This window comes from Saccostrea cucullata, unplaced genomic scaffold (genome assembly GCF_032062105.1).
Source record: "Saccostrea cucullata isolate Sc308-1 unplaced genomic scaffold, CSIRO_AGI_Scuc_v1 ctg87, whole genome shotgun sequence".
In the NCBI taxonomy this organism is placed as follows: Eukaryota; Metazoa; Mollusca; class Bivalvia; order Ostreida; family Ostreidae; genus Saccostrea; species Saccostrea cuccullata.
In genome coordinates this window covers 155,449-167,571 of record NW_026932818.1, presented here as the reverse complement: position 1 = coordinate 167,571, position 12,123 = coordinate 155,449, and the positions used below count along the sequence as shown (strand labels likewise).

Below are 12,123 nucleotides of genomic sequence, written 5' to 3'. Positions count from 1 at the left end.
TGTACTGCCGAGTAATAGGTTACATTTGCTAACAGGGTCATTTTAACGACCATATAATTTACGAAAAGCTGACTTTAAAGGCTATCGAAACCCCTGTATAATCAACGTATGCTTCAGTAGCCTGCCTTAGCTTGAAATTTGATCATTCTCAGCAAGATTTTAAGGAGATAATAAGTTGGGAGGCATAACCACCATATACATTATTGTGATAGAGGAATATTGCTACATGAATAAGGAAAATGGATGACGGAAAAGCTGGTCATCTCATATGTCGTACAGTTTTGTTGTTAGTTTGCCTTTGTCTGCTATATTCAGAAAAACGTCCAAATATGAAACAAAGAAGCCTATGTTGTCTTTTATTTAAAGTCATTGGGTCGAGTCGACATATGAATGAGAATAACTATTGAAAACTGATAAAACGTCGTCTATAAAACTGAATGTTGAGTTTTATGCCACGGTAAAAGTTTTCTTGCTTTCATGTAGACGTTTCTGAAAAAAAATTCTGCTTCATTGGAATATAAAAAAAGGTCGATGATAAAGAGGCACATTGAGTGCCCGTCGAAAATCCAACTCTTTGTTCTCAGAAAACTTCTTCTCGGAAAGAAGATTCAACAAATACGTGTTGTATATTAAATATTTTTTTTTATCAATGTTCAGATGAATGGTCAACACATCCAAAGGGAGATAAAATCGAAAAAGGCAAAAATAGGGAGGGGTATTAAAAATCTTCTCAAAAAGATTTGGCTAGAATAGATGAATTTATGTTGAATGCATTATGAGGAGATAACGTAGAGTATTCGAGCTCAACCGTCCAATAAATAAACATCACAAAATAAGAGGGGAGCAAACACGGATCTCTAAAAGAAAACATTAGAGGTGAGATCAGGAGCCATGGAGGAGTGAGCATCCTCTGCCGACCGGTCACACCCGCTGTGTACTCCTGGTCATGTTCGCAAATAATAGAAAAATCTGTAGACAACATTGTGTGTAAATGTAACAAACAGTATACATAAAGGCCGGTCAGTATTTGACTTAATGATAAATTGAAATGTATTCTTTGACAAGGTCATTGTATCGACCATAGAACTTATGAAACGTGGAGCATCCTGAGGTAGTATGACTTTTTAATTTTTTGAAATTTTTCAACTCATGGCCCCCAGAGGTGTTGTATTACAATAGGAGATTATTCTTTTTTTTATTGAAAAATATATTAAAAATCATTTTAAAATTTTGCACGAGAACCACTTAACTAGAAACAATGAAAGTTGAAAGCATCCTGATGTAGTATAGATTTTGCTTTTCAGCAGTCGTAACCACAGTTTAATACCATGATTGTTCATTCCCAGCTGAGCCTAATCGATTAATTAATGTGAAATATATTCGGTACAATTTAACTCATTTTTCTTTAAGTACTTCAAGGTAGAGCGACAGATAAATGCGGTTAGATATTGATTCGTTGTAAAAAAATAAAATGTCCTACATAGGCTACAAACCTCATCTGCGGTACTCCACTTTACTTACACAAACAAATCCAAATTGAGAAATGTGTTTTTACATCTCAAGCAACGTGATAGTATGCAATTACAGAAGATAATTTTTTGCTGTCTGTCAGCTTGGCACTCTTATGCATGCCTATCACTTTCTGTCACCTATCGTCATCAGATGGTCTCCAACCTTTACCGGATGTTTCGACCCTAAACCATGACATCATCCAGTTGGTGGGTCACCAGTGATGGTCATCTGATGATCTCCATCTCTCCGCTTTAGCTGACCTCTCGATGTCTCATTGCTGTCTTCCATGCTCTTCCTGATACACCCTTATCATACGAGCAGTTTCCACACCGATTGCGCTAGGAACCCTCTGCAGCCGACCTCTATCGAAAGCAGCCAAACGATACATCGGATCCTCCATTCCTGCAGTCTGCTAAGAGGTCTTCCTCTCATGTGACTCCTCACAAATTTTTTTCCATGGCACGGTCAGCTCTACTGCAACCAACATCTTCGACTATTGGGACACTAAATCTGCGTTTGGTCGTAGGTTGGTTTTCACGATGTAACGGAAAACTAACTTTCTGTCTAGATCGTATCTAAGCTCCAAGTCATGCCCTCTATCCAACACTAATGTCAGGCTTGCTGCTCTTGCGCCAGCCGTTGCTTCACCCTGTCTCACAGACTGTATCTGTCTCTGTTTCTTGTCTGATGGTCGTCTCCGTCTTCTCTCTAGTTCCAGCAAATCAGTCAACTCCTGCAGGACATTGTTTTGTCGCCATCTATATCTACACTGAATCAGCGTTACTGGACATCCTAATAGACTATGCACCATGGTCGCCCTGTTAACACATATCTTGCAGATTGGGGTTTGTTTTGACACCACTGTTGGAAGACCCTGATCTGCAGCCTCCACAGTTCTGCCCAGGTTAATTCCCGCTCCGGTAAATCCCACTCCACCAGGCTACCAGTTTTACAAGTTCTGTTGATCTTGCTTTCCGTTGATCTTCCTCAGTGCACCGTACTTCATTTTGAACCATGGCGCGCCTCTGCGCTGCAGATGCTTTTTACCACTGCTTGAAATGTGACATTCCCATGCCCTATCGCCCAGGGCTTGTGTTTCCAATGACGTCACGTAAGTAAGGTCTTTGGCCACGTAAGTATACGATACTCTCTGATTGTTCCGCTGCTGTTTTTGTTGACCACTTTCTTTCCTGTCCTTGTCTGGATCCCTGCTCTTACGATCCTGTCGTCTACTGAGTCCCGTGACGTCATTACCAAGCGACATTTTGCTACCTTGAATTCTTCCACCACAGAGGAAACTGGTATGCGTAACTGAGTGGAGTTGCTGTAGAGTGCAATCGATGTAAATGATGGTGAAACTCCTAGCCATCTCCTCAGATACTCTGTAACTCACAAACTTTCCTTTCCATGACTTCGACTACAGGTAGAAGTTACAATTTCATGAGAGGATCAGCCACATGCGAGGGCTGTTCAATAAATAATGTCTTGAGCTCTGTGATATACCACATAGTAATCATATGACATTAACCTTAAATTTCTCTCATGATTTAATTTTAGTGGATTGATTACTGTTTATGTGACCACTTTTCATCACATAGTTTAATTGAGAGAAGCTGGAAAACAAGGGCTATTCGAGACACTGCATTAAAATGAATGGTAAAGAATCAGTTAACTAGAGTGAAATTAAATGCTTCATTAAAGCTGCTGTAAAACTCGCTTAGAATCCCAAAGAAATATTCATTGAAATAATGTGAAATTTAGAGGGATGTCAACGAATAGTCAACTATTCGACTATCACTGATGTCCGACATTTATTAAATAAATGCAATAAAAGGAAGTGATAAAAAAAAAATTCATTTCAAAAATGAAAAAAGCATCATTTCTCAAACCATTATAGTATTCATTCTCTGTCCTATAAAAGGTAACCTGCCTCCAAAGCAATTGTACTTATGGGAAGTACAGTTAGTAATTACATACCGCGATCATTATTTCTCAATTACTGACCTGTTTTATTATTGTAGTAAATTATACGGAACTAAACTTAATTTTGAAAATTAATAATTGGACTTGTACCAATTATAAATTCATTATTCCCTGAAGGAATGTTCAAATGCTACGAACACTCCTTTGCTGTAAAGTTTTGAAACTTCGATAATTCTTAAAACAGTAATTTTACATTGTTTGTAAGGACATAAAAAGCTTTAAAAACACCGTTCTGCATGAAAATTATGTAAGCTTACTAGAATGAAACTCAGTAACTGTACAGACCTATGAATGTGACCATTTTGGAGACTCCATTCATTTTATTATCATATCTCTTATCTCTGAGATTCGTTGTGCATTACAGGCATTTGATGTTAGTTTTGATAAAAAGGGTCTTGAATTGTACTCTTGAATAATACGCTATCGATGAGATTATTATTTTTTTTAAAGGTCCGAATAGTCGACTATCATTCGAATAATGCAATCGAATGTTCTACTAAGGAAAATGAATATTTTGACATCCCTAGAACTTCAAATTTATAACAACCAATGTCTTTTTTAGACACATAAGCAGGTGGATTTCAATGAACAAAAATTAGCATCGAAAAAAGGTACCGTCTTTGACGACAAGGACTTACAACAACCAATGTACTGTTTGCCAAAACTCAACAAATTATCACAGATGATGTTTGATTGACTTTAAGACACATAGCAAAATTTATAGGCATCATTTTGGGGTACTGTAGTTTCATCATTTTTCGTTGCCATGAATTTTCGTGGATTTTGTTAAACAGACGTTTTCGAGGATACGTAATTTAGAGGACAAATGCATTGCCCATACAAAATGAATAACACATTTCTCAATTCAATGAACATTTAATTTCGTGGATTTGCTCAACAACAAATTCCTCTAAAATTGATGCTCAACGAATATTGATGAAACCATACTTCACCCTGAACCATGAAGTTGGGGAACATATTGCCTCTGTTTCTTATTATTATTAAGGTCTTCCGTCTTCACGGAAGACCTTATAGTTATTCTATTGTTTCTTATTATTATTCTTTTTTTTTAGACAAAATTTTGTGCAGGCGATTTCTCGTAAACTATTCGGTGGATTTCAATGAAAATTTCAGGAATTATAGGTCATTATATGAATTTTATATAAAATTCCGTTTGTCGGAAAATTCGCCACCAGTGCCAAGTTATGGGCAATTTCCTGATTTTAAAATGCATTTTTGTCTTCGAATGTTCTCGAAAACGGCTCAAGATATTAACTGGAGACTTGTTAGAGATGATAGACCATGAGTTATAGATGTGCAATTTAGCCTTCGTTTGCGTGTTACTTCCGGTCTACAAGAAATGAATTCAAAATGTGCACTTTTTCAACTTTTTTTGTTTTTCAATATTTTTCTTTGATATAATTAATGGTAATTAAGATCCTACTGGAAAGGCCAAATATATAATTTATTTAAGAATTGATCTAGATATTCGCATTTAAAAATCTGAAGCGTGTCCAAGATGCTCTTAAACTCCGCCATTAAGCAAGTCGGGTTCTAGAAGGTCGTCTGAGCGTTTAGATGAATGAAACTTCTACCAAAAAGATTTATGAAATGTAAAGGATTCTTTAGATTGATACATCAATTACGTTGCATTGACAAACTTGTATTGAAATTGCTTTTGTCTGCATCTCATAGTAGAATACAACATGACTACAAGTGGAAATACCAGTCTTTTGTTTTGCACAGAGGAAACTGGTTATAAGTAATAGCTTTTCTAGAAACTTGCCTGACTAATATTCACTATGTTTCTGAAGTATTACTTCACTTCTGTTTATTTTACCTCGCAGTCTTATGACATATTAAATGAATAGAAAAGACAAAAATAAGAAAAACATTTTTTTTTAAAGATTGTTCATTAAAGGTAATATAAATATTCTTGTAATAAATGCAAGTTATTGAACATGAAGAGTATCAGATTCCTTGACCGTCGGAGGGCGAGTGAATTTTTTTTTTAGTGAAACATTCCAGTCTTTTCATGAACGTGTAACTCATCTCCACTTTGGGGGTAACTCAAAATTCGTGGAAAAACTTTCACAGCTTTAGTGTTACTTGGCCGTATACGATATTATATTTGTACCATGTGATAAATATACTTTCTTACGCTCGAAATTACGGTTATAAGAACATACATTTCTAATTTTCATTGAAGCTATCAGATCCATTAAATAGATCAAACATTTCAAAGGAATAGCGCGAAGAACTACTTGTGACGTTTGGCACGAAATAATGTATCATGGCCGACTGTAGTAGACAAATGGCGACAATAATGCAGAAATATATAACATTGGCATGTCTGTATATGGTTTTGCATGGAATAAAAAGTTGAATACATATCGAATAAAGGAAAGAAAACAGTATCATCTGTTCATCACTAATAAATTATATATCCTAAAAATTACTCTCTCAAGTTCCGATTTGATCATCTTTTGGCGCGAAGATTAACTCGTGGCATTTAACGCAAAATTATGAATAGTGACCGCCTTTCATTATTCTAAGACAGATGAATTGTTTCAGAAGTAATATACAAGTAGATTTAGAGATGAATAGCGTAACAGTAAGCGCTTTATATTTCCATGCTGGCGACCCGGGTTCAATCTCCTTTGTTTCCATAAAAAGTTTTATCACTTTTTCAGCTCGATTTTGCGAAAATGGGGGGGGGGGTCAATGGTAAACCTCTCGAACGAGTTTCTTTTCTAGTTATTATTATTTTTCTTCTTCCTGGGAAAATTTTGAAATCTTGTAAACTACACATCCGACTTAAAATGTTTTTAGGGTCTAGACATGTTATGTAGATTTGCCGAACGAAGGTCATTTTGCGCGCACGTGCTTGCGAGAGCGCGCAAACACGTGAAATGACCAATATAATGGATATTGCTGTAACTTTTCTTTTTTTTGATGAATTTTTTTGAATGTGAAATTTATAAAAATGGCATGGTCAAAATAGCAATCTCACGCGCATTGCGCTTCGCTCTGATTGGCTGAAACAAAGTCTCAATATCTTTCTTGTTTCTTGTCATAATCTTTTGAAATTTTGAACATAGTCCTACATTATGAAGATCTAAAATATATATTTTCATAAAGCATGCGCATGCGCGCTTGCTGCAATCTGATTGGCTGAAAAAATGGCTATATCTCCTTTGTTTTTTGACGAAATGCTTTGAAATTTAAAACATAGTCATACATTAGGATATCCTAATATATGATATAGAAAAAAATTCATGAAATCACACGCATGCACGTGTGCTGCAATCTGATTGGCTGAAACTTTATATGGCTATATCTCCTTTGTTTTTTGATTTCAAATATAGTCATTCATTTAGATATCCTTCAATACGATAAAGATAAAAATTTATGAAATCACGCGCATGCATGTGTGCTGCAATCTGATTGGCTGAAACTTCAAATGGCTATAACTCCCGAACCAAACATGGGATTTAGAACAAAATATAAGATCCTACAAGAAGGTGTAGTCATTATGCACGTGCTTGCACGTGCGTGCACGTGAAATGATTAAAATTAAAAATACACTCGAATGAGTGTATTTTTTAATACTTTTGGATTAAATGCTTTGTTATTAAGTATATTAAAATTTTAGATAGTGTAGACAAGATAATATGGTCGTTACGCACATGAACACGCGTGCAATGCCTATTTTAAAATATATTTTTCTGGGAAGACCTTCATTAAGTCTAAATTCTATAAAGTATTTCTTATTTAATAGAGATTACAGGGAATATGATACCAAAAGGGAGTTGGGGAGCGTTTGGGGAACATCTGTAACGGTCCCCGTTACAATTAGCACTAGTTTACATTAATTTAAAGACAAAATTGACAAGAAAATAACTAAACAATGTTTGAAAAACGAAAGCGTTTTTTTTTTAAAAAATATGTAGTTATCCACATTCGTTTGAAATTCAAACGGTTAAAGTAACTTGAATCCATTGCTTTAAACACGCAAAACAAATATACAAGAAGATGCGCTTGACAAAAAACAGCCAAGGTCTGAAAAGAGCAAAGAGTTGCAAGAGCGCAAAAACATTTCTATATGCCATTTTCTTAATTATTAGTGGTATTGTTGTTCAAGTTCTTATTTGGGGAGGCAGTTTAATTTCTGGAGAAGTCTAAAAAGCAAATTTTGCAAAAAAAAAAAAATTGGAAGATTTATGAGAGGATGGAACCAGAATCAGGAATCCACTACATTAAACTTGTTCATGACAGCGTCCAAACCCACACGCCATAAAGAGTAAAGCAGGTTTGGGGATGATAACAGATAGTTAATGTTTTGTCACACCAACAATATTTGCCAGATCTTTCACCCTTTGATTTGTTTCATTTTCCAAACTTGAAAAAAAAACACCTTTCAGAAAGAAGAAACATGTCCAGAAAACCATAGGATCTGCCATATTTCAGTATACGAAGGGCCATGCCCAAAAATGTGTTTTAAAAACAATCAGAAATTGGATAAAAATGTTATGGACATGTGTTTTAATTGAAAAGTGAATATTTAAGAAAAATCATTAAGACTTAATCACTGAAAAACGTTTTTTGTTTCTTTCCGAGCACGGAGGACATTATTTATTGAACAGCCCTCGTAGGTCTAGGTAGAATCCAGTACTGGTAGATCCATGACTTAGAGACTTTTCAGGTAATCCGCTTCCATCAACCATTTTAGCAAAACAAAAAAAGATTCTTCTTTGTCTCGTCGATGCTATTTTGAATTTGTAAAAATTGTTGTATAATAGATGTATTATTTATTACTTAGTATATTGACGATTTCTATCCTTCAGTCGGGGTTCTTAGGGGAAAATGTTTTCTATACATACAGTGTAATATCATTAAAATCAAAATTTTTTTTTTAAAATCTAAGGATGGGATTCAACTGCTAATTGATGGAGCAACTAGGTATTTCAAAACAATCTTTCCAGTTTATGACAATTGAAGAAGCACAAGGTGGATATTTAAAAAAAAGATTAATGGATTCTTAAAATATCATTTTTGTCTTTACCTTGAACCTTTTCTTGAAAATAAGATGATAAAAATATTTTATTAAAAAAAGTATGAAGCTAGCTACACGTTGACAAGATTATGGAAAATTATGGAATTATGTCTTCAAATTGTATTGCAGCAATGGGCAAAAAACTGTTTAAAAGTTAAAAATTATATGAATTTGTTTTTTAAAAATTATAAAAATTTAAAAACTTGATAAAACAATTTCAAGTGGTTTTCCTTCACATTATGATCCCTTGAATATGATTTATATATTTGAACCTGTTTCTGAAAATAAATGATAAAAAATAGTTTATTTTAAAGACCGTTATTATTATGAAACTTCACGTTGACAAGATTTTGAATTGTGGACTTACGTCTTCAAATTGAATTGCAGCAATGAGGAAAACTTGGTTAACAAGTTAAAAAATATGTAAAATGGTTAGAAAAAACCTTAATATCATAAAATGTTGGCACACACTAAAAAATTTCATGTGGGTTTCCTTGAAATAACGATCCCTTAAATGATTTATATATCAAGACCTGTTTCTGGAAATAAATGATAAAAAATATTTTATATTTCAAAAGCCCATAATAATTATGAAACTACACGTTGACAAGATTTTGAAATATGTAATTACGTCTATAAATAGAGCATGGACATTGCAGAGCAACAAATGAACGTAAAATATAATGCCTTTTTTCTACAAGAGCATGTAATTAGTGTAATTATGCAAACGTCAACAGATTTTCAAAGCTGGGTGGCAATTAGCTTGCACTTTGTAGGTTTTCTCGGTGAAATCATTTTGATGTCGTCGGAAGAGACTCCCCCAATTATTATAGCAACAAGGAAGGGGAAGATGATGATTATTATACATAAAGCAGCCTCATCAGCAAAAGTTGATTAAAAGAACTTTACATTTTGTCAAACATTTAACCATCATAAACATCAACGGAGTTATAAAAATGAAGTGTGTGTAAATATATGTAGAAAAAATCTGCAACGAAAACAGATGCTTTAATGAAAAAGAAATAGTCTGACTTGATGTAATTAAAACCCATGCGATTACGTGCAGAATAATAAGTTCGAACATCCCACTTCACCAGCATTTGTAGCTAGGGAGAAATCGAATGCTTTACTAGTGTCCTTTCCCAAATTTGAAATATATAACAGTATTCAAGCTCAAAGTCTATTAAACAATACGGATCTCCAAAACAACAGTAGTAAGGGGTATAGTCTGTAGTCTCTAAAGGCACTGACCTCATATAGACCCCACCCATACAGGTTAAGGAAAAGGTCATAAGGTCAACTTAGGGACAGTATAAGTCAAGGTCAATACAAGGTCACAGGCGTCTGAGGTCAAACCAGTTTGAGGTCAAAACAGTCTAGGGGCACCTGCATTAGTCATCAAAACTGTCTGGGGTCACAGCAATTATTAGTGACCCACCTTCAATGATCACGAACTAAATCACGCCAAACGGGTTTGACCTCAGACGTTTGTGACCTTGTTGTGACCTTGACCTTAAACTGTCCTTAAGTTGACCTTTTAACCTTGACCTATATGGGTGGGGTCCACATAACGTCAGTGCCCTTAGAGACTATACCCCTTACTACTAACATTAGAAATGGGATGGGGTGTCATGAGGAGTGAGCATCCCCTGCCGACCTGTCACACCCTCCATGTGCTCCTAGTCATGACCGGGAAATGACGGAAAAATCCGTCGACAATTCAGTGTGTAATTAATGGCCTTACAATTAGTATGAAAAACATCAATCAGCATTTGACTAAATGATAAAATGTATTTACTGAAGGTCATTTTATCGACCATAGAACTTACGAAATGATGACTTTAAACGATACTGCACGTTAAAAATTCACGAATTTTATCAAAGATGTGTTTTGATGGACGTATTTAATGGCTTGATGTCACATTAAAGATTAGTGGGATCCCATTCAATGGGCACATGCAGCGGATGAGATCGGTCCACAGGAGATGCTTACTCCTCCTATACAAGTGATTCAACCTTTGGATTTTCCCGTGGTCCGTATTTTACGTATCTTTCACTGATTTATACAGTTTGTAGATCTTTTTTTTTACGGTCGATGACTTCATAATCATCACCTTCTTCATGCAACACACAGATAATTTTTATAGGAATCAAAGGACATTTTTGATTTTTCACTTAATTTTTCTGTACGAAAAGAAATTATACTGGACCACGTAATCTGTAAATATGTAAAAATAAAGCGACGAGGATGGGATTCGAACCCACGCGGGGAGACCCCAATGGATTAGCAGTCCATCGCCTTAACCACTCGGCCACCTCGTCCTGTGATAGTGCTGCTTGTTCAAGTGATTTTAAATAAACTCGAGAGATTGGTCACAGATGCTTGCAATTGTTCGTATTTCGATTTTTTTCTTTATGAATGAATCAATTGAATTTAGGAGCTGTAGCTCGGCACTTATCCATCTGACGAAGTAAAAAGAAAGTTGGAAAAAGTTTTTAATAACTAACATCTATAGGAATAAATTAAAAAATAAATTAGCGTTTAAAAATCAGACCTCAACACCTTGTCAGATACAGTGTCATATTTTTCTGTGTAAGGAGGTCATAAATTATGTAAACATTATAATATTTCTTTTCTCGGCCTTTTCAAGAAGAAATAAATACTAAAGGTAATAAATGTAAAACATGTAAGTATTACACTTATAAGAAAGCATTAAAAAATGAAAGTTTCTTGAAATTACATAGTTCCAAGTAAGTTTGAGTCGAAATATTATTTTCATGGGGTAAACAGAAAATATTAGGACACCTTACAAGATTTCAAATTTAATCAAACACTAATCCCCCGCCCCTTTACTTTGATGTATCAATATTTGCCTAGTGATTAAATTCATACATTTTCCGGAAATTACAATTACACATTCATTGAGCTAAAAAATTATCAATTTAGTATTCGGAGTAGAAAAAGATCATAAAACAATAATGAAATTCCTCTTGGTTGATTTATTATCAGCAAAAAGGCGACGTAATAATTCAAATAATATTAATTTTTGCTTCCTTGTGAATAAATAACTAGGCTCCGACAGCTGGTGAAGGCGACAATGATTTGATAAAAATTCACAAACACTATGCATAAGTCACGAGCAATATAAAAACCCTGTGAAATCCATTCACGTGTAGTTCACGACATCGACATTAGACGATCCCCGGAAGTATTGGGGCGACATCTGGCGACAAACTCGAGGATGTAATTGCACAGTTCAACAGAATAACTTCCGGTATGGCGTTACAATGCCGGCATTCTTAAGAGGAGAAAGTAATTTGTTATAATCAAAGGATACAGATCATTTTCACACAAATCTGAAGAAGGAACTAAATTTTACGGGGAAAGGAAATCTAATCAGGGCTTCTCCTGATTTTTTCTAGTTACATAATGAACCCTATAGCTTGCAATTTTAATTTTATTTTACTATTTTTGCCAATATATTGAATTTATGAATATTTCTCCCAACATCTATAACCAGTATATCTTATTAGAAATATTTAGATACTAGTATCTGAGGAATTGTTGAATT

The 12,123-nt window shown here is 34.7% G+C and overlaps 1 non-coding gene across 1 annotated transcript; it reads right to left on the bottom strand.

The window, feature by feature from the left end:
• Positions 1-10,791: 10,791 nt before the first annotated feature.
• Positions 10,792-10,873, bottom strand: Trnas-gcu (transfer RNA serine (anticodon GCU)). Its single transcript has one exon. It is a non-coding gene; the product is annotated as a tRNA-Ser (tRNA).
• Between the last annotated feature and the right edge of the window lie 1,250 nt (positions 10,874-12,123).